The sequence below is a fragment of the Saimiri boliviensis genome, chromosome 11 (assembly GCF_048565385.1).
Source record: "Saimiri boliviensis isolate mSaiBol1 chromosome 11, mSaiBol1.pri, whole genome shotgun sequence".
Lineage (NCBI taxonomy): Eukaryota > Metazoa > Chordata > Mammalia > Primates > Cebidae > Saimiri > Saimiri boliviensis.
This window is the reverse complement of record NC_133459.1, coordinates 79,322,325-79,349,582: the sequence shown is the minus strand read 5'-3', so window position 1 is coordinate 79,349,582 and position 27,258 is coordinate 79,322,325. Positions and strand designations below refer to the sequence as shown.

Below are 27,258 nucleotides of genomic sequence, written 5' to 3'. Positions count from 1 at the left end.
TTGCAAGTTGAATAACTTAGAAATCTTATACAAATGTACTCACCACATATAAACATACACACAAATTTACATATTAATAAATTTTTTGTCAATTCATTGAAATATTTTTGTAGGCCATATGTAAACAAATTTTAGTACCTGCATAAATTAGTAATTACAAGGAAAAATTGAGTATTTTCCAGAATAACAATGTTTGTGTGTGTGCGTTCTTTAAGTAAAAAAAAACAAAAATATAGACAAATTGTCAAAGGAGTTTCTAGTACAATTAATTATCCTATCGAGTGAGTGTGTGTGTGTGTGTGTGTACACGCTTGTGTGAGTGCATTGGTTAGGTGAGAAATATCTCAAGGAAAGCAGGAAATTAAAGCATCTGAATTCTTGAATTCAGAAAAGTTGAAATGTTGGCTGTCAATAACATTTTCCCTACAACAGCTCTTCCCCCTTATACTTTTCCTGTCACAACAACTTAGATAAAGATGTGTCCAGAGAACCTCAGAAATTAGAATCAATGGGACTTACATGCAACTTTTCAAGAGTTATGTTTTACACCCTGATACTTTGGTTTTGTTCAAAGGAAAAACATCCTTGACAAATAATACATTATGCTAAGAAGAACCATACTTCTATTGTAGTTCATTTATGACTCATTAAGATGTCAAAGCCTGGGCCGGGCGCGGTGGCTCAAGCCTGTAATCCCAGCACTTTGGGAGGCCGAGGCGGGTGGATCACAAGGTCGAGAGATCGAGACCAACCTGGTCAACATGGTGAAACCCCGTCTCTACTAAAAATACAAAAAATTAGCTGGGCATGGTGGCGCGTGCCTATAATCCCAGCTACTCAGGAGGCTGAGGCAGGAGAATTGCCTGAACCCAGGAGGCAGAGGTTGCGGTGAGCCGAGATCGTGCCATTGCACTCCAGCCTGGGTAACAAGAGCGAAACTCCGTCTCAAAAAAAAAAAAAAAAAAAAAAAAAAAAAAGATGTCAAAGCCTGGAACTCTACCTCTAAGAACCAAAAAGGCTTTTTAACCAATTTCTCCCTGCCAGATTACCAGAAATTTTTCATTAATATTATCTTGATGAGTAAACTAACAGAAATGTCCAAAAAAGGAGATGTTTGGATTTTTGACTTTTTGGTTACATTCCTGCTTTTAATAAAATCTTTCTACCTGGGCACAGTGGCTCACGCCTATAATCCCAGCACTTTGGGAGGCTGAGGTGGGTGGATCACAAGGTAAGGCTATCAAGACCATCCTGGCCAACATGGTGAAACCCTGTCTCTACTAAAGGTACTCAAAAATTAGCTGGACGTGGTGGTGCATGCCTGTAATCCCAGCTACCCCAGAGGCTGAGGCAGGAGAATTGCTTGAACCCAGGACGCGGAGACTGCAGTGAGCTGAGATCATGCCACTGCACTACAGCATGGGTGACAGTGAGAGACTCCATCTCAAAAAAAAAAAAAAAGAGTCTTTTCAAAATATGTTAGTACGGTATTTTGCTATCTAAGAAAATTATACTGAATATCATTACTTTAATGATGTGGAATTTTTCAGTGTTAAAGAATCATCAAAATGAACACTGATTTTCATAGAACATGTTACATATCACGGTATTTGTTGATTTACTTGTCTTCTTCCCCACTGTAAGCTCCTTAGAATATCTCTAAACTTTATATGCCCAGCTTTTAGCAAAGCATAAAATCGAGGTCTCAAACTGCTGTGGCCTCTATAAAATCTTGCCAACAAATGTAGTTTGTTTGCACCATTGATGGTGGGTCACACTCTCTTTGGTTTTGTTTCATTTTTTAATCGATCGTCTGTCAACTCTCAAAAATTAGATTTCCATAAAAATATAGATTTTCAACTTCTGAAGAAAATATGGAAACATCTGGCAACATTTGTCATACATTAGTTTATTGCAACATTCAGGAGGAACGGCTTTACCTTCTAAACAAAACATGCCCTCTGTGTTAGTCTGTTTTGCACTCCTATAAAGGAATACCCCAAACTGGGTAATTTATTAAAAAAAAAAAAAAAGAGGTTTATTTGGCTTACGTTTCTGCAGATTATACAGGAAGCATGATGCTGGCATCTGCTTCTTCTGAGGGCCTCAGTAAGCTTACAATCATGGTGAAGGCAAAAGGGGAGCAGACTTGTCACATAGAGAGAAAGAGAACCAGAGAGAGAGGGGAGAGGTCCCTGACTCTTTTCAACAACCAGATCTTGCATGAACATACTACTATGAAGAGGAACCCAAGCCATATATGAAGGATTCTCCCCCATGACCCAAATGCCTCCCACCAGGCTCCACCTCTAATACTGGGGACTACATTTCAACGTGAGATTTGGAGGGGACAGAAATCCAAACTATCACCCCCTCTTATTATATTTTCTACCATTTCTTATTGCCTCCTCAAAACCAAGGCAAAGTATCTTGTGCCATGAATCACTCAATTTGAGTAATGTATGTTCCATTTTAATGGTGGCATTAAAGGAAAATGAAATGTATCTTCACCCATATTTCTATAATGTGGAAAATAAAAAAACAGATCAAGAGGACTATATTTTTTGCCCAGCTGCCCTTCACCCATTATTTTTCTTCCTGGCCCCTATAAACATTTTAATGTTTGGGCTCTGGTGGTCAATCATTTTTATGTTGAGAATATGTGTGAATTATACTGTCAATATACATTATAAGACATGAAAAAAATATGTTGAATAGTAGTAATAGTGCTTTACTTTGTTCAAAGGATTTGTAATGTATTACCTCATTTGTGTTCTTACTTCATACATAAGTCATATTGAAATTATATTGCCCCTTTCTTCATACTGATTAGCTTAGTCCATTCTCTATGTTACTTTCACCAGTTTTCTTTTTTCTCCCCACCTGTCACCACTTCCTGCCACTCTTCTGTTGATGTTTTATCTTATACTTTTTTTTTTTTTTTTTTTTTGAGACAAGTGTTTTGCTCTGTCACTCAGGCTGGAGTGCAGGGGTATGATCTCAGCTCACTGCAAACTCTGCCTCCCAGGTTCAAGCAATTCTCCTGCCTCAACCTCCCGAGTAGCTGGGATTACGGGTGTGCACCACCACGCCTAACCAATTTTTGTATTTTCAGTAGAATCGGGGTTTCACAATGTTGTCCAAGCTGGTCTCAAACTCCTGACCTCAGGTGATCCACCCACCTCTGCCTCCTAAAGGGCTAGAATTACAGATATGAGCCACTGTGCCCATTCATTTTTATATGATATGTTCAGTTGTTTTCCCTGCATGGAAAGCTTTCTCTTTTTTTTTTGAGACGGAGTTTCGCTCTTGTTACCCAGGCTGGAGTGCAATGGCGCGATCTCGGCTCACCGCAACCTCCGCCTCCTGGATTCAGGCAATTCTCCTGCCTCAGCCTCCGGAGTAGCTGGGATTACAGGCACGCGCCACCATGCCCAGCTAATTTTTGTATTTTTAGTAGAGACGGGGTTTCACTATGTTGACCAGGATGGTCTCGATCTCTTGACCTCGTGATCCACCCGCCTCAGCCTCCCAAAGTGCTGGGATTACAGGCTTGAGCCACCGCGCCCGGCGGAAAGCTTTCTCGACAGAAACAAATAATGATTTTGATTATTTTTGTGTTTCCTATTATCCCATAACTATACTTCACCAAGAGATGACACATGAAAGAAATCAGACTGCATTAGTCCATTTTCACACTGTTAATAAAGACATACCCGAGACTGGAAAGGAAAAGAGGTTTCATTAGACTGGCAGTTCCACATGTCTGGGGAGGCCTCAGAATCATGGCAGGAGGCAAAAGGCACTTCTTACATGGTGGTGGCAAGAAAAAATGAGGAAGATGCAAAACCCCTGATAAAACCATCAGATCTCGCCAGGTACAGTGACTCACACTGCACTTTGGGAGGCCAAGGTGGGTGGATCATGAGGTCAGGAGTTCAAGACCAGCCTGGCCAATATGGTGAAACCCCATCTCTACTAAAGATACAAAAAAAAAAAAAAAAAATTCGCTAGGCTTGGTGGCACACACCTGTAATCCCAGCTACTCAGGAGGCCGAGGCAGGAGAACTGCTTGAACGTGGGAGGTGGAGGTTGTAGTGAGCCAAGATTGCACCACTGGCCTCCAGTCTGGGTGACAGAGTGAGACTCCGTATTAAAAAAAACAAAAACAAAAACAAAAACAAAAAAAACATTCTAGCCAACATGGTGAAACTGTCTCTACTAAAACACAAAAAATTAGCTAGGCTTGGTAGCAGGTGCCTGTAGTCCCAGCTACTCGGGAGGATCATGCCACTGCACTCCAGAATGGTAACAGAGCAAGACTCCATTTAAAAAAAAAAAAAAAAATCAGATCTCATGAGACTTTTTCACTACCATGAGAACAGTATGGGGGGAAACTGCCCATGATTCAAATTCTCACCCACCAGGTCCCTCGTGCAACACATGGGAATTATGAGAGTACAATTCAAGATGGGATTTGGGTGGGGACACAGAGCCAAATCATATCACAGACTTTTTCCATCAAACAAATGGAAATAAACAATCTTTTATGAATAAATTTTCATAGTTTAATAGATATAGTTAAATAAAAACACAATATAGCAGAAACTTCCAAACACATAACGTTTTTAAGGCAAACAAACTAAGCCTTCACTAAAAGTTACTAGAAGTAGTTGATGGCCCTAGATGGGTTTAAAAATTTTTTCCCTTAAGATTACACTCTTCAAAGGGAAATATTTGCTTAGAATTGGAATGACTTCCAGATTCTAAGAATTTTTAAATTTTATTTTTATTTCATTTATTTAATTATATTTATTGCGACACTGCCTTACTTTGTCACCCAGGCTGGAGTGCAGTGGCACAATCTTGGCTCACTGCAACCTCTGCCTCTCGGGTTCAAGTGATTCTTATGCTTCAGTCTTGTGAGTAGCTGGGATTACAGGTGTGTACCACCACACCCAGCTATTTTTTTTTTTTTTTTTCTGTTTAGACAGAGTCTCTCTATTTTGCCCAGGGTGGTCTCAAATTCCTGGGCTCAAGTGATCCTCCTGCCTTGGCCTCCAAATCACTGGAATTATAGGTGTGAGCCACCACACACAGCTTATAACTCTATTTTAAATTCTCATCTCCACAAGATGAGAATCATCTATATTAAACATGCTAGTTAGTTTTGGAAGGGTTTTTTGTTGTTGTTGTTGTTTTTGTAGACATGGGGTCTCGTTTTGTCGCTCAGGCTAGAATACAGTAGCATGATCGTAGCTCAATGCCACCTGGAATTCCTGGACTCAAGCAATCCTCCTGCCTTAGCTGCCTGAGTAGCTAGGACTACAGGTGTGCACCATCATGCCCAGCTGATTTTTAATTTTTTTGTGCAGACAGAATCTCCCTATGTTGCCCAGGCTGGTCTGGAACTCTTGGGCTTGAGCATCTTCCCCACTCAGCCTCCCAAAGTGCTGGTACTACAGGCATGGGCCATCACACCTGGCCTAAACATGCTAGTTTTAAATTTTTCTATAAATTTTATCATTTGCATAATATTCTTTATATCAGCTTAAAGTCCTAAGTAATATATAATTTCTGAAAAGACCCTCTGTGCACGTTGTAGTAGTCTCATTGAAATACTCCTCTCCTTTTTCTAACAGTTTTGTACATCTTTTAATCAACTGTAATTTTCTTTCTTTTTTTTTTTTTTTTGAGACAGAGTTTCGCTCTTGTTACCCAAGCTGGAGTGCAATGGCGCGATCTCGGCTCACCGCAACCTCCGCCTCCTGGGTTCAGGCAATTCTCCTGCCTCAGCCTCCTGAGTAGCTGGGATTACAGGCACGCGCCACCATGCCCAGCTAATTTTTTGTGTGTTTTTAGTAGAGACGGGGTTTCACCATGTTGACCAGGATGGTCTCGATCTCTCGACCTCGTGATCCACCCGCCTTGGCCTCCCAAAGTGCTGGGATTACAGGCTTGAGCCACCGCGCCCGGCAGTTTTCTTAATTTTGTTTTAGGATACACAAACCCTTCCCTACCATTTTATTAAATAAATATCTAAGCAACTTTACTATTGAAACTTTAGTAGAACAAATATCTGTCAATCGGTGGAATAGACTCCATTTAAAAGAAAATCATGACAAATAATTACTGTAAAACCTGGAAACTAATACTGGCAAATATGACTGGATCCCCTCCATGATAGAAGTTTTCTCTTTTTTTCCACTAAGAAAGACACCTCTAAATGAAAAAAATAAAATTAAGCTTCTTGTATTCATAGTATTTAGTTTACAAAAATTTTATCTTATCTCCCTTTTTACTTCTGCCAAATTGAAAGATAAAAGATATAATTAATTTATAAAATTGGATAATTAACACCAATTGACTTAATCTGTATCCATACTAAAAAATGAAACATTTTTACTCTACTTTTACTCTTTTTTTTTTTTTTTTTTTGAGGCGGAGTTTCACTCTTGTTACCCAGGCTGGAGTGCAATGGCGCGATCTCGGCTCACCACAACCTCCGCCTCCTGGGTTCAGGCAATTCTCCTGCCTCAGCCTCCTGAGTAGCTGGGATTACAGGCACACGCCACCATGCCCAGCTAATTTTTTGTATTTTTAGTAGAGACGGGGTTTCACCATGTTGACCAGATGGTCCCGATCTCTTGACCTTGTGATCCACCCGCCTCGGCCTCCCAAAGTGCTGGGATTACAGGCTTGAGCCACCGCGCCCGGCCTACTTTTACTCTTAACAAAACACATACATTGAAAAGTGGAATTTCTTTTCTTGATGCTTAGTAAGTATCCCATGAAGCTGCAGTTTTCTTTCTTTCTCTCTTTCTTTCTTTCTTTCTTTCTTTTTTTTTGACAAGGTCTCACTGCTGGAGTGTAGTGGCATGATCTCAGCTCACTTTAACCTACACCTCCCAGGTTCAAATGATTCTCGTGCCTTAGCTTCTCGAGTAGCTGGAATTACAGGCACACACCACTATGCTCTGCTAATTTTTTTTATCTTTGGTAGAGATGGGGTTTCACCATGTTGGCCAGGATGGTCTCAAACTCCTAGCCTCAAGTGATCCATCTACCTTGGCCTACCAAAGTGCTGGGATTACAGGCGTGAGCCACCACACCTGGCCAAGGCTGCAATCCCTACTATTTATAGCTTTAATCCTTTATGTTCTCTTCTTAAAATTCTATAGTTTGGTACAGTGAAGAATTTGGTACATACCATTTGAAATTACTTTGCTTTGCAAAAGTTTTTGAAACACCACCACTGAACACTTGACACATGCTTTCAAAGAAGTCACAGATATTTTTTTTTAAGTAAAAACTATATTAAAGATCAATGTTTTCTTCTCCCTTACCTTGAAAAAGATCTATTGAAAAGATATGAAAGTCCTCATAAAATAAAGTGTAAGGTCATCTAACTCTGGTTAATGTTTATATGAAGAAGCTTTATTTTTATTCTTAGAAAAGCAACATAACTTAATATCTTAGGATTTCATTGAAATGGGACCCAAGTTCAGATCTCGGCTTCATCATTTTCAGGTTGTGCATTTTTAAGCAAATTATGAAATTTTAACTTTCTTTTTCTAATTTTTAAAATGAGAATGATCATTACCTGTGTCTTATAATGTTATGAGGGTTATGTGAATTAATACAGATAGTACCTGGCACATATCAACTCTTCAAATATTTGCTGTTATTCTGGTATTTTTAATAGCATAAAACAGTTGATAACTTTTTATAATGCTATTATATAAATACTTAAACTTGTATAAGCTCATATGAAACAATTTTGAACATTCTGTGTTAACTACTAGGTGGTATTATAACAAAGAATTTTGTAAGTATATTTTGAAATATATAGCTTTATACTGACTACATAAAAATCTTATCATCATACATATGCTAGTATTGTTTGTACTTCTAATGTTTTAAATGATCATTTTGAAGGATCTACTCTCTCTTAGTTATGTTTATAGAGTTAATTATTTACTTATTTATTTCCTTTCATGTTTCCAAAAGGATTTAAGGAGATTTACAAACAAGAAGAGATAAAAACAATAAGAATGCAGAGACAAGGAGAAAAAATGAAAATTGAAAATTAAAAAGTAAGGAAGAGGCCAGGCATGGTGGCTCACACCTATAATCCTAGCACTTTGTGGGGCTGAGATGGGTGGATTGCCGAAGAGCTGGAGCTCAAGACCAGCCTGAGCAACCTGGTGAAACCCCATCTCTACTAAAATACAAAAAAAATTAGCCAGCATGGCAGTAGTACCTGTAGTCCCAGCTACTTGAAAGGCTGAGGCAGAAGAATTGCTTGAACCAGGGTGATGGAAACTACAGTGAGCCAAGATCATGCCACTGCAGTCCAGCCTGGGCAACAGGTCTCAAAATAAATAAATAAATAAATAAATAGCAAGAAAGGTGAACACAGGCAAAGTATGCCTATATGCATGTTGGACATAAGCCCTTAATTTGCCTTTAAGCTTTCTAAGAGCCACACAAAGAGAAGAGCTATTACAGATTCCCAAGGCATGGCAAAAGCATGACCTGATGATGAGGACAGAGAGATCTCAGTAATTGTAAAGCTGGCCAATTACTTGTCCTTGCATCCCTTCCCTACTACTGATCCTTCCCTCTGCCCTGTCTTCTTTGATACTCATGTAAATACAGTCTGTTTTACTTTGGCTACAAAGATGTTCTTCCTCCTAAACTCTATTGTCCCAACCTATAAAACTCTCCAAAGGCTAGTTCATTTTTTTTTTTTTTTTAATTAATCTGAGACGGAGTTTTGCTCTTGTTGCCCAGGCTGGAGTGCAATGGCACGATGTTCACTCACTGCAACCTCCACCTCCCGGTTCAAGCCATTCTTCTGCCTCAGTCTCCTGAGTAGCTGGGATTGTAGGAGCCCACCATCATGCCCAGCTAATTTGATATTTTTAGTAAAGACAGGTTTTCTCCATGTTGGTCAGGGTGATCTCGAACTCCCAACCTCAGGTGATCCACCCGCCATGGCCTCCCAAAGTGCTGGGATTACAGGTGTGAGCCACCATGCCTGATCTCCAGTTGTTTTGTTTGTTTGTTTGTTTGTTTGTTTGTTTTTTTAAAGCTAACTTACCTAAGAAACCCTACACCTACTTCCAATACTCATTCTGGCAAAGATTTTTTTTTTTTTTTTTAGACAGAGCTTTGCTCTTGTTGCCTAAGCTGGAGTACAATGGCACAATCTTGGCTCACTGCAACCTCTGCCTCCCATGTTCAAGCGATTCTCCTGCCTCAGCCTCCCAATTAGCTGGGATTACAGGTGTCCACTACTACGCCCAGCTAATTTTTGGTATTTTTAGTAGAGATGGGGTTTCACTATGTTGGCCAGGCTGGTCTCAAACTCCTGACCTCAGGCAATCCACCCACCTCCGGCTCCCAAAGTGTTGGGATTACAGGCATCAGCCACTGCACCTGGCCTCTGGCAAAGAATCTTAATAGGAAGGAGGATATCAAATCTCTGGAATATCTTGGGGAAGTGGAGATAAAGACTCAAGTGGTTGTGATAGAGTGGTCTCCCTTTCCACTATCAAATCCAGGGAAACAGTACTTCAAAGCACCTGACAGAATTAACCCTTTCTTGCAGGGAAAATGATAAACTTAGAAGAGAGAGAGAGAATAGGCTCACCGGGTATAACTAACATCTATTACTAGATAACAGGTAGGTTCTAATTCAGGAAATAACTGATAATTAATTTTTTTAAGTATACTCATTTTACTTTAGACCAAACAATGAATTCTGGCATTAGAAATTACCCCCTTATTAATATGTTATACTGATAAAATAATAAGATTGACTTCTTATGTTACTTGAAGATATGTATTCTTGAATTTGCCATTTCTTGGTTTTACTGGATTTAATTCAAGAATAAGAAGGGAATAGGGTAGGGGATAAACATTAATCAAGGACCATTTATGTATCAGATACTGTGAGACATTTTAATGTTACTTTATTTTAAGGCTGGCAGGCATTGGCAGGGCTTGCTGGTAGTTTATGACCAGCATCTGTTCTGATCTATTGGTGCCCATGCCCAACCATTTACACATTATTAAATATTTTAGTGTTACCCTGCTTTAATCCTCAAAATAAACCTGCAGAAAGATGGTAACACTGGGAGCCGGAAGCAGATTCACTATTCAGAGACCCATGGCTCTGACTTTTTCTGCTCTTCCCCATCCTGCCTACAGGAGGTTTTCTTCTTTGTGCCAATTTGGTTCTCCAAGTGGGAGAGCCCTATATGTACAAACACTTCCCTGCATGGAAGTGCCCAGGCCGTGAAATATAAATCCTTCTAGTGTAACAAGTTTGAGTTTTAAAAATTGTGTCTTTCAGTGTCCCTGCCAGTTGTGTGGCCCAGAGGAACCAGAGGAAAAGAAAAATCAAGCCAAGATATGCTTTGTCTGCATGCACCTGCTCCTGATACCCGTGGTCACCTGGATCCAAGTTCTATATCCTTGGCTAAATACACTGGGAAGATGGCAGGTGTGTATGTGATAGCTTCCTCCCATCTCTAACCAACCTGAAATGCTATCAGTCCTATGATAACAAGGAAATACTGATATAAAGATGTTAGCTGGCTTAAGGTGCCTGACGGTAAAATAAGTATTTAAAGCTGCATTTTTTGAGACTCCTTTTAAAGACTAGGTTCTGTTTAGCTGCGTATCTCATTTCAACCTTTTTTTTAGCTGGCAAACTGTTTCCTCTAAAAACAATTCTACATATTAATGAGGAACAAGTATGTCTGCACTGATTAAAGCGAGATGAGGGCAGAATTAAACTTCAGCTACACCCTTGTCATTACTGCGGGTCCTGCAGCACCTCCACAAAGCTCAGTGTTGTACTCTTAAGAGTAGAGATGGGAAATCATTGACCTACAAAATGCTGCCACCCTCAGACCCACTCCATGTTATTCACCGTGGTAAATAATTCATTCAACAAACATACCATACAGCTATTGAGTGCCAGACTCTAGGAATACAAAGATAAATAGTGTCTGGCATCAAGCAGCTCATAGAGGGAGGAGGAAAAGAGGAAATAAGCAACTAAATAAGTAAAACCCAAACAGTCACTGATATTTAGCTTTTCTGTATCAATTCTCACAACTGTAAGAGATAGGAATGTTTAACCCTTTAACAAATGAGAAAACTAAAATCAGAAAGGTTAAGAGAATGTATTGTCATGTTTCCCTTGAGTAACAGAACAAGGATTACCACCCTGGTCTCAGGGATGCCAAAACTCAGGCTCTTTCTTCTGTGGGGGGACATAGGCTGCAATTCATTGTCAGTCTACAACAAAGTAGGCACATTTCAACATAGACTAATATTTCAAATGCATATCATTTAAATGAGGAAAAAGTCCAGGAAACCTACAGATTAAATCATTTAAATCATCATAATACCACCTTACATAACCATTATTCTTATATACCTATTATCTCACAACAACCTTATAAAGTAGAAAGGGTGGATATTATTCTTCCATTTATAGAAGTAAATCTTTGGGCTCTTAATGGAAGACAACATACTGCGGTGAAACTTACTAAGCTAAGGAAAAGAACCCTGTCTTGCAGTCATGATACTATCCCCAACTGGCTGTGACACTTCAAGTAAGTCAGTTAACCTTTTTAGACTACAATTTTCTCATCAGTAGATGAGTAGAGGGTCCAGATTTTCCCTTTAGTTTTTTTTTGGTTTTTTTTTTTTGAGACAGAGTCTCGCTCTGTTGCCCAGGCCGGAGTGCAGTGGTAAGCTCTCGGCTCACTGCAACCTCCACTTCCCGGGTTCAAGCCGTTCTCCTGCCTCAGCCTGTCAAGTAGCTGGAACTGCAGGCACATGCCACCACACCCAGCTAATTTTTTGTATTTTTAGTAGAGATAGGGTTTCACCATGTTGGCCAGGATGGTCTTGATCTCCTGACCTTGTGATCCACCGCCTGAGCCTCCCAAAGTGCTGGGATTACAGGCGTGAGCCACTGTGACCAGTCAGGGTCCTTCAGTTCTAATACATGATGAATCTGCAGCTTGTAGGAAGTCTCCCAGCTAATACATGGCTTGGTCAGGAATAGAATCCACCTTCCATTCCGAAGCTTTCTACTGTTTCATGCTGCTTGTTAATATTAAACTGAATGGGAAGTTCTGGTTTTCTGGGCATACAATTTGATCATATAAACAATATAATTTTTAATCCAATTTATTTTAACTGTAATTCAGTCAAGCTGATTGGAAGGTAGGTATATAGTTCTTGCTGGTTAGAAGTCATGAACCCACATGTAAATCCAAGAACCTGTGGGTGGAGGAATACTGGAGGAAAATCTAGATGAACATGTAATGAGAAACATATACGTGACAGCACTATGTGACTGCATGACAGATTTTCTGGTCAGAAGGAAACATAGGATGCTTTTCTAGTGCAGACCTCAGATGCTGGCAGAGCAGCAACATATCTTAGTGTGAGGGATTTAACTCTCCAAGTATCTGCAGAAACTTTCATTCCTTGGAAAGCAAAATAGTGACAATTTCTTGACCAGCCTTGCTGATAATTTCATTTCCCAGAAGACAGAGTAAGCATTAAGAGGAACTCCTGCTCAGGACCCACTCTGCCAGAAACCAGTAGGTAAAATGGAAATGATTGGAACCTTGGGGAAAAGCAACCATACGCTCTTAGAGTTTGATTTAAGCAGTGTTCTGCCTCTGCAAACACAAATGATTCTAATGAGCAAGAAAATGGGGAGGAAACTAAAGAAACCAGTGTGCTGCACAGGGACTTAACTGACAGGCACTGAATTTCAAACAGCATGTGCAAAGGATGGTAAAAGGGGACACATAATCAAGCATAAATATATGAAGGTAGCATAGACCTATAAAAATTTAGCAAGACTAAAGTACAGAATGAGCTATGGCTTGTGAAAGATGCTAAAGGGAACCAAAAATGCTTTCCCTTAGTATGAAATGAGGAAGGAGATCAATAAAGGAAGAGACTCATTTTTTTGAAGTTGAAGACATAAAATTCATTCATGAAAAAGAGAAAGCCAAGCATCTTTATTCTTTTATGTATCTTCCTGTTGGTTCATTCACATCTCTGCTCATATATCACCATCTCAGCAAGGACCCTGACCACCCTTTCTAAAAGAGTTCTCTCAGACTTCTCTAACCCTATAGACTTTTCATTCTTCCAATCACTAAGGGCCATTATTTTACATACTTTAATGTTTTTTGTTTATGTTTTTTTCCTTGTAGCAGAAAATATGCTTGTGAATGCAGGTACTTTGATTTTTTCACTACTTTATCTCTAGAGCCTTGTATGTACCAAGTACTACTCAATAAATATGTGATGAAAAAAGTCAACACCATTGGATGTTAGCTAAAAATGGAAAGGCAAAAGGATTATAATTTAGATAGTATTCACTGAGGATAAATAGGGATATCAAGTATATGCTAAGTATTTATACGCACTTGTTCACTTAATCATAGCAACTCTATAAAGCATATGTTACTATTTGATTGAATATGTTGCCCAAGATCATGTAACTACAGAAGTATAGAGCTAAGATTTGCAGCAAATACTAGGGACAAAGTCTGAATATTTCACCTGTATGCTCTACTGGGAGAACTTAACTGGTGTAACTGCCAACATGTCTCTTGACCTCTAAGAATTATTACAAGGAGACCTTCTAAATGAGATTGTGAAATATTTAACGGATTACCTTTGAAAAATGGGAAGGAGGGAGTCATTAGAGAGGAATGCCTTATGTTCAAAAAATGTCAGTCTGCAAACTTTAGATCCATGAAATGGATGTTGCTTGGTGGCAGTGAGGGGTGGGAAATAGCCTACATAATATTTATTATAAAAGACTCTTTCATGAACATTTTTTAAAGTAGTTATTAGGAAAAAGTCTAAATCCAAAAAGAGTAAGTTATTCAGCCCACTCTTAGATATTCTTTTCTGTCAGAGTTAAGCTAGTATATCAGAACAATAGATATACAGATATCTAGATTCTAGCAGAGCATTTAATAAGGTCTTTCTTTATGTCCTTGTGAACTAGATGAAGAAATACAGATTTAGGGATAGTATTATCATGTGTGTTCATAACTGGTTGATGATTGTACCCAATGGCAATGTTAATGAATCTGTGTCAGCCTGGAGGAAGGCTTTTCAAGGGATATCCCACAGACTTTTGTCCTTGGCCTTGTCTAATGTGAACATATTTATCAATGACTGAGATAAAGCTATAAGAAGGCATGCCTATCAAAAATAGGTCATAGGTTACATGAAATAGGGAAGGTGAGAAAATACATTGGATGATAAAATCAAGATCCAAATGTCCTTTCTAAGATTTTTTTTCAAACAAGTTCTCACTTGTCACCAGGCTGGAGTGCAGTAGCATGATCACAGCTCACGGCAGCCTGTATCTCCTGGGCTCAGGTGATCCTCTCACCTAAGCCTCCTGGGTAGCTGGAACTACAGGCACACGCCATGACATCCAAATAATTTTCTGTAGAGATGGGTTTTCACCATGTTGTCCAGGCTGGTCTCAAACTCTTGGACTCAGGCAATTCACCTGCCTCAGCCTTCCAAAGTGCTGGGATTACAGGTGCAAGCCACCATGCCCAGCCAAATGTTTTAACAACAAAAAGATGAACAAACTAAAAGTACATCATATGGTTGGAATAATTGTAAGGTCTTTCCTTGGGACCAAAACATCAATTGCCTAAATTTAGTTTAAGGGATATGTGACTTAGCAACAGTACTCCTGGGGGAAAAATGAGAAACTTTACTTGGCAGTGAATCAGTGGTATAATATAATTACAAAAGCAAACAACAAACAAAAGAAGAAGTGGTTTAGGATGTGTATAGAATAATGGAGAATATAATGTAGCTCTATTTCAAATTGTTTAGATTACCATGCTCAGTTCTGGAAGTAATATTTTACAGAAGATATAGATGGAAAGAATATAGAACTCCTAGGAGTTAGCTGCCTTTATGGTAAGGGGACTTAAAACTATCTAATGTAAGAGAAGGCTGAAAGAATTGGGAATTTTTAGCTTGAAAGTTTGTATATTTGATGGTCATACCAGAATAGTATGCATAATAATTTAATCATCATTAAGAATTGACTATTTACTAGATACTGTGCTAACCATTTTATGTTAATTACTTTTAGCAATAAACCTAATAAGTAGGTTCCAGGTTATTTTAATGTTATAGATAAGAAAAATGAGTCTGAGAGACATAAGTAATATGTCTAAGGTAACAAAAACCAGCAAGTGATAATGCTTGAATTGGAACCCAGGTCATTCTTTCTCCAGTGCCTGTTAACTTATCCTCTATAGCAGATTTCTCCCACCAGGAGGGAGCTAAATTGTACTGTGTATGTATGTATATTGTATGTTTACATATGTGATGACAAGATTATATAAAATAACAAATAAAACAACACACAGTAAAAAGGCTAGAAATGGATTTATTACAATATTAAGAGTGTTTGTACTTGGGTACTGGGAATATGGCAATTTTTTAAAAAATCTATTTCTTCAATTTCCCAAATCCTCTTACTATGCCTATTTTAATTTTATAAAAATCCTACCGGCCAGGTGTGGTGGCTCACGCCTGTAATCCCAGCACTTTGGGAGGCCGAGGCTGGCAGATCACGAGGTCAAGAGATGGAGAACATCCTGGCCAACATGGTAAAACCCCGTCTCTACTAAAAATACAATAATTAGCTGGGCATGCTGGCGCACGCCTGTAGTCCCAGCTACTTAGGAGGCTGAGGCAGGAGAATGGCTTGTACTCGGGAGGCGGAGGTTACAGAGAACTGAGATCATGTCACTGCACTCCAGCTTGGGCAACAGAATGAGACTCTATCAGAATAAAAAAGCTTTGAGGTACTGTGAGGCCTACTTAAGTTTAAAAACAAAACCACTTATAGTCAGAATCGTTCAGAGCCAGTATTGTGATAGAAGAAATAGTGAGCTTCCCATTCCTGATGATGCTATCCCAAATTTGGAAACACTGATAGTAAATCATTACTTGTGGTCAAGATTATAATCTGAAAGATCCAGACTGTTTAAAATATGTGCCAGGAAAAAGTAAGCCAAGGACTAGGTAGTTGGTTAATATATCACTTCAGAAGCTGAGGCCTTTTAGTCAGCTAAAGGGGCCTTATTTTAGAAAATCTTTTAATATAATACTTGTTTAATGAATACATGAATGCATACATTTAGAAAAGGAGAAGTGGCCCAAGGATAAAATTTTGTTTCTGTACCAACCTTTTTACAAGGTATGCATGGACAGTGGAGACTGAACTGAAAGATGCCATGCTCATTTGTTTGTTCAAATCCCAGAGCACTCCTGGCTGTTGACATCTGAGCACAGAGTAACTGGTCCCTCCAGGACGTGTCATTTGGGCATGACTTCTTTTCATACACTCTACCTCTTTGCCTCCATTTCAGGCTCCTGGAAACCTCTCACTCTTTTTTTTTCTTTTCTTTTTTTTTTTTTTGAGACAGAGTCTTGCTCTGTCGCCCAGGCTGGAGCACAGTGGTGTGATCTCGGCTTACTGCAATTTCTGCCTCCCAGGCTCAAGCGATTCTCCTTCCTCAGCCTCCCAAGTAGCTGAGATTACAGGCGCCTGCCACTGCACCCAAATAATTTTTGTATTTTTAGTAGAGACGGGGTTTCACCATGTTGGCCAGGCTGGTCCCAAACTCTTGACTACCTGATCTGCCTGCCTCAGCCTCCCAAAGTGCTAGGGTTACAGCTGTGAGCCAACATGACTGGCTTTTTTTTTTTTTTTTTAAACCAGGACTTCTATTACCCAAGCTGAATGCTCCACAAAAGCAAGCATCATGTCTCTTTTGATCTCCCAGATTATATAATATTTGGTATAATAGATTCAAAACAAATCTGTATTGAAACAATCACTTGGCAAGTATATTCATCAACTTTTCCTTTTGTTGTGTAAGTATGGTCAGAAGGACTGCTTTTGATTTCAAGTACAACACAGACTACAGCAGAGTTTATCTGGAAGGACTGACTGCCATTATTTGTTATCCTTTTCTAGGATCTTGCTTTCCTATCTGTGAGTAGACACAAAGACCCACTTCTTCAGCATTGGAGATATTTAATATTTAAAGTAAGAAAAGCAGTATAGTTTTTTTTAGAGTATAAAGTTGTCAATTTTTATCAAATGATAAGCCTACATTGAGCTTATAATATGGGGGACAAGATAAAATTTCAGACATTACCACCTCCTTTTCCAAGGTAAACTGTACATTGACTTTTACTTGTGGTCTTACCATACAAGTTGTATCAATATGAATAGCGTTAGGCCATAAAATAACTACAAGAAAAATAAATGTTTTCTGCCAGCTTTTTCCAAATTGTATTCACTTAATTAGGGACAGTATTGAAGGGGACATCCTAGTGCTGAAACCTACTTATCAGTTTTACAGTAAACAAATTGGGTAGGCGTCATCTTTTGTTACTATTGTACATATTGAAGCATACTTATGACATTTTTATAGCTTTTGAGGAGATGGGATATATCATAACCTACAATAAACATATAACTTCAAGAAGAAAATTACTGAAATACATCATCAGTGTAAAAGAATCATGGCTGGCCCAGTGGCTCAGGCCTGTAATCCCAGCACTTTGGGAGGTTGAGGAGGGAGGATCATGAGGTTAGGAGTTTGAGACCAGCCTGGCCAACATGGTGAAACCCCGTCTTTACTAAAAATATAAAAATTAGCCAGGCATGGTGGCATGCACCTGTAATCCCAGCTACTCGGGAGGCTGAGGCAGGAGAATCACTTGAACCCAGGAGGCAGAGGTTGCAGTGAGCTGAGATCTCACCACTGCACTCCAGCCTGGTGACAGCATGAGACTCTGTCTCAAAAAAAATAAAAATAAAAAATAAAAAGAATCACAATTTTATTTCAAAAAGTGTAATTAAATTTATTATTCCAAAAATACTGTGATATTGGATGACAGTACAAAACACTGAGGTAACAATGGTGGAAGAAACTGTCACAATTATTAATAAAAATATTGGTAAAAATAAGCAAAGAGGTATACTGCTCATAAGATCAACTTGTGAACATATTAAAAATACCAATATTCTAGCCCACACGTCTGCAGATTCTGATTCAGTAAAGTCAGGAGCCTGAAAATCTGTAACTTAAAAAATGCCACCCAAAATTCTGATACACAGCCAAGTTTGTGAACCATGGACTCCATCTGGAGATAAGTAGACAGTGCAAAGCACACCTTGCTGTCAGCAACCTCACAATCTTAATGTGTTTGCCATTATGAGTATGAATGTTTTTATTAAAATGAAGAGAAGTTGACAGTTACTGGAATATTTCAAGTAAGAAAAATAAAGCCTAAACTAAAATACTAATGGAAGTAAGAGAGAGGAGAGCACACATTTGATACATATTTTAGGGTTAGATTGCACAGCCCTTGATGACTGACTAGTAGTGAGCAAGGAGAATATATATAACTTAATGGAGTCATTTGCTAGGGCTTCCATAACAAATGCCACAGACTGGGTGACTGAAACCGCAGAAACTAATGTTCCTCCAGTTTTGGAGGCTAGAAGTCCAAGAGTAAGGTATCAGCAGGATTGTTTCTTCTGAGGCTTCTCTCCTTGGCTTGTAGATGGCCATTGTCTCCCATGTGTTCACATGTTCTTCCTCTGTGTGTGTCTGTGCCCTAATCTTCTCTTCTTTTTGAGACGGAGTTTCACTCTTGTTACCCAGGCTGGAGTGCAATGGCGCGGTCTCGGCTCACTGCAACCTCCGCCTCCTGGATTCAGGCAATTCTCCTGCCTCAGCCTCCTGAGTAGCTGGGATTACAGGCACGTGTCACCATGCCCAGCTATCTTCTCTTCTTATAAGGACACCAGACATATGGGATTAGGGGCCACCCCGATGACTTCATTTAATCTTAGTGTACTCTTTAAAGACCTTGTCACCAAATACAGTCACACTCTGAGGTACTAGGCATTAGGACATCAACGTATGAATTTGAGAGGACACAATTCAGCCCATACCACTTAACTAGAAAATAAATTTAAATAGACCAGCAAAGTACCTGACGTAGAGTAAAATGCTCAATAATTATTATATTCCACCCCTAAATTTCAGTCCCTTCCATTGCTATTGAGGTCATGTGAATGTTCAAGTAGAAAGTAATTGGAAAATATTATATCCAGGAGTGGCTTCTTGACAGAATCCCTCTAGATATGGAAGCTTAATTGTCAATATACTGGTGGTCCTAACCTCTCCATAAGAAATAATTGTGGGCGGCCGGGCGCGGTGGCTCAAGCCTGTGATCCCAGCACTTTGGGAGGCCGAGGTGGGTGGATCACGACGTCGAGAGATCGAGACCATCCTGGTCAACATGGTGAAACCCCCTCTCTACTAAAAATACAAAAAATTAGCTGGGCATGGTGGCTCGTGCCTGTAGTCCCAGCTACTCAGGAGGCTGAGGCAGGAGAATTGCCTGAACCCAGGAGGCGGAGGTTGCGGTGAGCCGAGATCGCGCCATTGCACTCCAGCCTGGGTAACAAGAGCGAAACTCCGTCTCACAAAAAAAAAAAAAAAAAAAGAAATAATTGTGGGCAATCCTTCCTTCAACTTGCCTCTGGAATAAAACAGAGGAAAGCAGTACATTCTAGTCAAGGCAAGGCTTCAAAATAGCTCACCCAGAAACTCTTCCAATTCCCTTCTCTTATGGTGGAAAAAGTATTAAAGGTATTATTAATTCACTGTCTTCTATGACTATCAGCATGCAAGAAACCATCTCAGAATTTAATTTTCTTTATATAAGTGTACTTATCAGGACCATTTTGGTTGCAAGTTACAGAAACTCAACTCAAATAAGTTTCAGCAGAGGCAATTTACTGGTTCATGGATCCCTAGGAAGTTTAATAACTGGATTTAAGGCTCAGAATCAGCCTTGCTTGGGATCCATCAATTGACATATTCTCCCTTTGCCTGAAAGTCTGTTCCACAATTCCAGTTTAAAAAATTATAGGGACAGACTACATTTAGCTCAGCTTTGTCCCACTGCCCACTGTAAGTGCCATCAGGGGCTTGGGATCAAGTGAGAACACAACTCCTTTCTAATAAAATTTCAAAATACAAATATAAAGTTGAAAGTCCGAGAGATCTGGGCAAAAATGTGCTATACAAATAAAACATTCTAGTAATTTATAATATATATCATTTTAAGTATTGTGCTAAATGGTTTCTGTCTACAAAAATACTAAAGTTTGAAAACAGTTTCTATGTAATAGCTATAAACATATGTTTTAGTATTTTTAATTTAATACAATATTTACTTGTTTGTTTAAGCTAGACAAAAAAGGATTTATTCTTATTTCTACTCTTTTTTTTTTTTTTTTTTTTTTTGAGGCAGAGTCTTGCTCTGTCACTCAGGCTGCAGTGCAGAAAAGCAATCTCAGCTCACTGCAACCTCTGCCTCCCGGGTTCAAGTGCTTCTCCTGCCTCAGCCTCTTGAGTAGCTGGGATTGCAGGTGCCTGCTACCATGCCCGGATAATTTTTGTTATTTTTAGTAGAGATGGGGTTTCACCATGATGGCCAGACTGGTCTTGAACTCCTGACCTCAGGTGATCCGCCCACCTCGGCCTCCCACAGTGCTGGGATTACAGACATGAGCCTCCACGCCCAGCCTGTATACTTTTTTTTTTTCACCAATGCTCGTGTGGCTGGGTACATAAATGTCATAATCGGAATCCATATGAGTAACTACGTTTAGTTTACAGATTAAACTTTTCTGTATTATTAACTTCTAACTTTCTCACAAAGAAGTGCTTACATGTTATTAACAATGAAATTAAACACTAAAGGATAATATGTTTTAAAATATAGTTTTACATGCAGAAAGAATTGAGAATAAAAAAGCAAGAGGACAAAAAAGAATGAAAGAATTCCAAAATTTGAAGTCTTTTATGAACCTGATTCTGCATTTAATTTTTTTTTTTTTTTCCAGATAATTCTTGCTCATTTACCTCTACTTTTTTTCCAGTGTGTTTGTGATTTCTAAGCGTGGGCTTATACTCCTGGAATTTTATCTGTGAGAATTCTTAGAGGGATAGGATAAGGTTGGATTCTCCTGAGGGGATTTTTTTTTAAATTATAAGGAACAACAAGGACCAGTGTAACTAGATTCCTGTGTTTGAGCCTTTAGACCATTGAGATTGTGTGAATTCTTGCTGAAAACACAGTAAGGTGGGTTTGTGATCATGAATTTTCAAGAGATCATTTTTTTTCCTCTTTAGTTATACATTGAAGTAAGACTTGCAATTTTCCTTGCACTCATCTATGGGATGGATTTATTATAGATAAGATTAATGATAAGGATATATCTGTTTTGCATCCCAGCACTAAGCTCTGGGCTTTGTGACTTTCCTTTTATGCTAGCAGGGACATGAAAACTGAAATTCAGATTCACCCCATTCAAGTAAATGTCTTTAAGATGAAAGAGGGCAGTCGGCAATTCTTTGTGAGAAATATCATATTATCTTCTAAATCATTGTAGGGAGAACATTTGATAAAATTCAATATTCATTAAAGATAAAAACTCAAAACAAACTAAAAATAAAAGAAAAATTCCTTAACTTGATAAAGGGTATCTGCAAAAAAACAACTTAATGGTAAACTGTTCAAACTACTTTCTTTTAAAAATCAGGAAAAGACCCTGTAATCCCAGCACTTTGGGAGGCTGAGGCGGGCAGATCATGAGTCAAGAGATCGAGACCATGCTGGCCAACATGGTGAAACCCCGTCTCTAGTAAAAAAAATACAAAAAAATTAGCTGGGCATGGTGGCATGAGCCTGTGGTCCCAGCTACTCGGGAGGCTGAGGCGGAAGAATCGCTTGAACCCAGGAGGCGGAGGTTGCAGTGAGCTGAGATTGCGCCACTACATTCCAGCCTGGAGACAGAGCAAGACTCCGTCTCAAAAAAAAAAAAAAAAAATCAGGAAAAGACAAAGTTTTCCATGATCGTCATTTCTGTACGATACTGAAATAGAGGTCTAGTTACTAGAGTATGTGAGAGGGAAAAAACGAAAGTTATAAAGGCTAGAATGAAAGAACTAAAACCAAAAAACACAATTGTTAATATGGAAATCAAAGAGAAAATACACACAAGTTTTGAGAATTAATAAGGAAATTTAGGTTTCCAGAATAAAAATACAAATATAAAAATTAACTGTATTTCTATGTACGGAAACAGAAATTCTTTTTAAAAATAAATAACTACAAATATATAATTTAAAAATATTTTTTAAAAAAGTATTTAAGAGTAAATCTAACAAATTTATGTGGGGATAAAACCTTTTTGAAAACATTATCGAAAATAGCTGGGTGGGGTGGCTCATGCCTGTAATTCCAGCACTTTGGGAGGCTGAGGCAGGCTGATCACCTGAAGTCAGGACTTCAAGATCAGCCTGGCCAACATGGTGAAACTATGCCTCTACTAAAAATACAGGAAAATTAGGCTGGGCACGGTGGCTCACATCTGTAACCCCAGTACTTTGGGAGGCTGAGGCGGGTGGATCACGAGGTCAGGAGTTTGAGACCAGCCTGGACAATATGGTGAAACCTCATCTCTACTAAAAATACAAAAATTAGCCAGGTGTGGTGGTGGGTACCTGTAATCCCAGCTACTTGGGAGAATTGCTTGAACCCAGGAGGTGGAGATTGCAATGGGCTGAGATTTGCACCACTGCACTCCAGCCTGGGAGACAGAGTAAGACTCTGTCTCAAAACAAAAACAAAAACAAAAACAAAACCCCAAAAATTAGCTGGGTGTGGTGGCCAGTGCCTGTAATCCCAGCTACTTGGGAGGCTGAGGCAGGAGAACTGCTTGAATCTGGGACGTGGGAGTTGCAGTGAGCAGGTGGGGGTTGCACAATGCCACTGCACTCCAGCCTGGGTGATAGAGTGAGACCCCATCTTAAAAAAAAAAAAGAAAAGAAAAACATTATCCAAAATCTAAATAAATGGAAGAGTTGACCATATTCTTGTATTGAAACACTGAAAGTCATAAGAAAGATAAAATTTGCCTTCAGATTGATCTGTACATACTAACAAATTTCAGTCAAGTTTTGTGAATGTAGAAAGAAGCAATGACAAGCTTCTTCCTAGATTTGTATAGAAGAGAAAAAGGCGGTGGTAGCCAAGATATTGCTGAAGACCAAAAAAGAGAAACTTACCAGGTATTTTCAATTATTATATAACTATAATAATTTAGACAGTATAATACTGGTAAAGGAATAGACAAATTGACCAATAAAATAAAACAGCGAGCCACAAATGAGATTATATATTTGGAAACCTGATTCACAAAAAGTCTAGCTTTGAAGATCAGTAGGAAAATATAAACTATTCAACACATGGTGTTAACACTATAGTTTTCTAGTTTTTAAAATGTATCACTACTCACACCATACACAAAAACCAACATCAAAAAGATTAAATACTTAAATGTAGAGTCGCAAAACTAAAACGCAGATAAGGGAATGCATTCTTGAGTAGGAAATGCAGGATACAAGCAAGAAAGGAAAGGTTAGGAAGTTTAGCTGCTTTACGGTTCATAAAAGGGCACCTTAAAGAAATTTTTAAAAATCCACAAATTAGAGGAAGACATTTGTTACAAAAATAAAAAACAATAGATGAGTACAGATATTATCTACAAATCGTTAGTAGAAGACAATTAAATTTTTTTTTTTTTTTTTGAGAGACTCACTCTGTTGCCCAGGCTGGAAAGCAGTGGTGCAATCTCTACTCATTATAACCTCTGCCTACTGGGTTCAATAATTTTTGTATATTTTTTTTAGTAGAGACAGGGTTTCACCATGTTGGCCAGGCTGTTTTCAAACTCCTGACCTAAGTGATCTGCCTGCCTCGGCCTCCCGAAGTGCTGGGATTACAGACATGAGCCAAAATGCCTGGCCCAATTTTTAAAAATTGGTTAAAAAGAAGTCTGGGTGCTATGGCTCACACCCTTAATACCAAAACTTTGACAGGCTAAGGAAGGATTGCTTGAGCTCAGGAGTTTGAGACTAGGCTGGACATCATAGTGAGACCCTGTCTCCATAAAAAATTTAAAAATTAACTGGGCATGTGGTATGTGCCTGTAATACCAGCCTGTTGAGAGGCTGAGGCCAGAGGATCCCTTGCGCCCTGGAGGTTGAGGCTGCAGTGAGCTATAATTGCAACACTGCACTCCAGCCTGGGCAATACAGTGAGATCCTGTCTCAAAATAAATAAATAAATAAATAAATAAATAAATAAATAAAAGAATAGGTACCTCATAGAATAGGAAATACTAATTGTCAAGAAAATTAAGAAAATTAAGAAAAGGTGCTTAATCTCATTAGTTTAATTAAAACTGTGAGGAGTTTTTATTTCACATTGACAAATTAATTAAAACTGTGGCCAGATGAAGTAGCTCACGCCTATAATCTCAGCACTTTAGGAGACCAAGGCAGGACTGCTTTGGGCCAGGAGTTCAAGACCAGCCCTGACGACATAGTGAGACTCCCCTCTACACAAAAAATTTTAAGAAGTAACTGGTTGTGGTGATACCAGTCTATACTCCTGTTAATCAGGAAGCTGAGGTAGGAGGATCACTTGAGCCCAGGGGTGCAAGGCTGTGGTGAGCCAAGATGGCACCACTGTACTCCAGCTTGGGCAACAAAGTGATATCTTGTCTCTAAAAATAATAAAAATAAATACATTTAAATATCTTACAATATTAAGTGCTAGCTAGGATGTACAGCAATCATAATATTTATCTTTATACTCCTAGTAGGAGTGTAACATTGATACTTTAACAGTTAAAAATTATCTAATAAGTTTGAAATTTTCCATACTCCATGACCCAGTAATTTCCTGCCTTCCTTCCTTCCTTCTCTTTCTTTTTCTTTCTCTCTCTCTCTCCCCCTCCCCATCACTCCCCCCTTTTCTTTCTTCTCCTTCCATCCGTTCATCCTTCCTTCCTTCTTTTCTTCTCTCTTCCTTCCTTCCTTCCTTTCTTTCTTTTCTTTCTTTCTTTCTCTCTCTCTCTTTCTTTCTTTCTTCTTCCTCTCTTGCTCTCTCTATTTACATATTGTTGCAAAACATATACAACAATTATATATTTCAGGATGCAAATACATGAGGTAAAATTTTAAAGAAAAGCAAGGGATAGAGAAAATTCGGGATAACGTTTAGCTCTGATTAAAGAAGGGTTAAAGAATTGTAGAAGGGTACACTGAAAGCTTGAAAGGGTTAAAGAATTGTAGAAGGGTACACTGAAAGCTTATAATGTGTTTTTCTTAAACTGTTTGGTGATACACAGGTATTCATGATCTGTATTTCTTTTCTTTTTTTTTTTTTTGAGACGGAGTTTGGCTCTTGTTGCCCAGGCTGGAGTGCAATCGCACGATCTCAGCTTATCACAACCTCTGCCTTCTGGGTTCAAACGATTCTCCTGCTTCATCCTCCTAAGTAGCTGGGATTATACGCATGTGCCACCACACCCAGCTAATTCTGTATTTTTAGTAGAGTCAGCGTTTCTCCATGTTTGTCAGGCTGGTCTCCAACTCCCAACCTCAGGTTATCTGCCCACATCGGCCTTCCAAATGTTGGGATTATAGGCATGAACCACTGCGCCCCGCCCTGTATTTCTTATGTATGTATTAGAAATTTTATTTTTTAGCTACTCAATATTTTTTAGAATTTTTTTTTTTTTTTTTTTTTTTTTTTTTTTTTTTTTTTTTTTTTTTTTGAGACGGAGTTTCCCTCTTGTTACCCAGGCTGGAGTGCAATGGCGTGATCTTGGCTCACCGCAACCTCCGCCTCCTGGGTTCAGGCAATTCTCCTGCCACAGCCTCCCGAGTAGCTGGGATAACAGGCACGCCCCACCATGTCCAGCTAATATTTTTGTATTTTTAATAGAGACGGGGTTTCACCATGTTGATCAGGATGGTCTCGATCTCTTGACCTCGTGATCCACCTGCCTCGGCCTCCCAAAGTGCTGGGATTACAGGCTTGAGCCACCGCGCCCGGCCATTTTTTAAAATTTTAAAGGAAGTAGTTTAACTTTCTAAACTATGTAATACAATTCAATAACACATAAGAAATGTCTATTTACTTTTAAAATATTTTGATTTGTATATTTGAAGATATAAAATTGCAACAAATCATTTCAGAAGCTAACTTACAATGTTTTTTAGGAAAGTTGGAAGATTAAAACAAAATGGGCTAACTACTCATCAAGAAAGATATTCTGCCTTCAAAGGCACTGGCTACTAACAGATAACATATTCAACAAACTGCTTTAAAAGCAAGGCCATTAAAAAAAAACTAGCAACAACAACAAAAACCAGGATAATCTAATGGCAGTAATCAGCCCACAGAGTGAATTCCCTCTTGTAAAAAAAAGCTCATCAATTGTTTCTTTGCTAATTAAAATGAGTATTATTCCTGTAAAATTAACCAAAAAGTTGTATGAAACCTGAAATCCCAAAAGAGTTATATAATCTACAAGAATAAGTATGCAATTTTAATTGAAGGAAAAGGAGAGGACTGTTTTTATCTTTGCTTTTTTTCACATCTTAAAAGTAATCAACCTGTTGGCCAATTAACAATTCTTTTATATTATTATTGTCTGACCTAAAAATTGACACTTGATAAATTAGAAACTTGCGAAATTTTAAGATTAATGACAAAATGACTATTGGCTATAGTTGACTATAATGTGAAACTTTTGTCCTTAATGAAATAAAGTAATAAATTATTAACATTTTTAGAAATAAGTATGTTTTACTGTTGTTCATTGAAGATTATATATCATGACTATAAACATAAATATGCATTTAACCTTTATTCATTAAGTACAACCAGAATTAGAAATGAGAGGATCTATCTAGTTGAAGGGCAGATTAATTACATTAAAATATTTATTTTATCATCAATATCTTAGAAAAAAATGAAATGCTGAAGACTTATTCTAAAGTTCAGCTTTAATAATACATGTCAATAAAATATGTATTTGCATTTCAATTCAGTACACATAGTAATTCAAACTTTGTCTGCTTTGTTAAATTAGCACACTTACAAATCAGAAAGAAATAGTTTAAATGAGCAATATTTTATTTATTCAATAATTTATTTAATTGCCCCTGACTTTGGTTATAGACAAGAGGTTAA

At 38.5% G+C, this 27,258-nt stretch overlaps 1 protein-coding gene and 1 long non-coding RNA gene across 3 annotated transcripts in view; one reads left to right on the top strand and one right to left on the bottom strand.

Annotated features, from left to right (window-relative positions):
* The window catches only part of ADGRL2 (adhesion G protein-coupled receptor L2), a 682,132-nt gene that overhangs the window by 204,470 nt on the left and 450,404 nt on the right, over positions 1-27,258 (bottom strand). The window lies entirely within an intron of this gene.
* The window catches only part of LOC141580285 (uncharacterized), a 48,513-nt gene continuing 31,565 nt past the window's right edge, over positions 10,311-27,258 (top strand). Inside the window, exon 1 of the long non-coding RNA XR_012512464.1 lies at positions 10,311-10,513. This is a non-coding gene — a long non-coding RNA (uncharacterized LOC141580285). The remainder of the gene's footprint in view (positions 10,514-27,258) is intronic.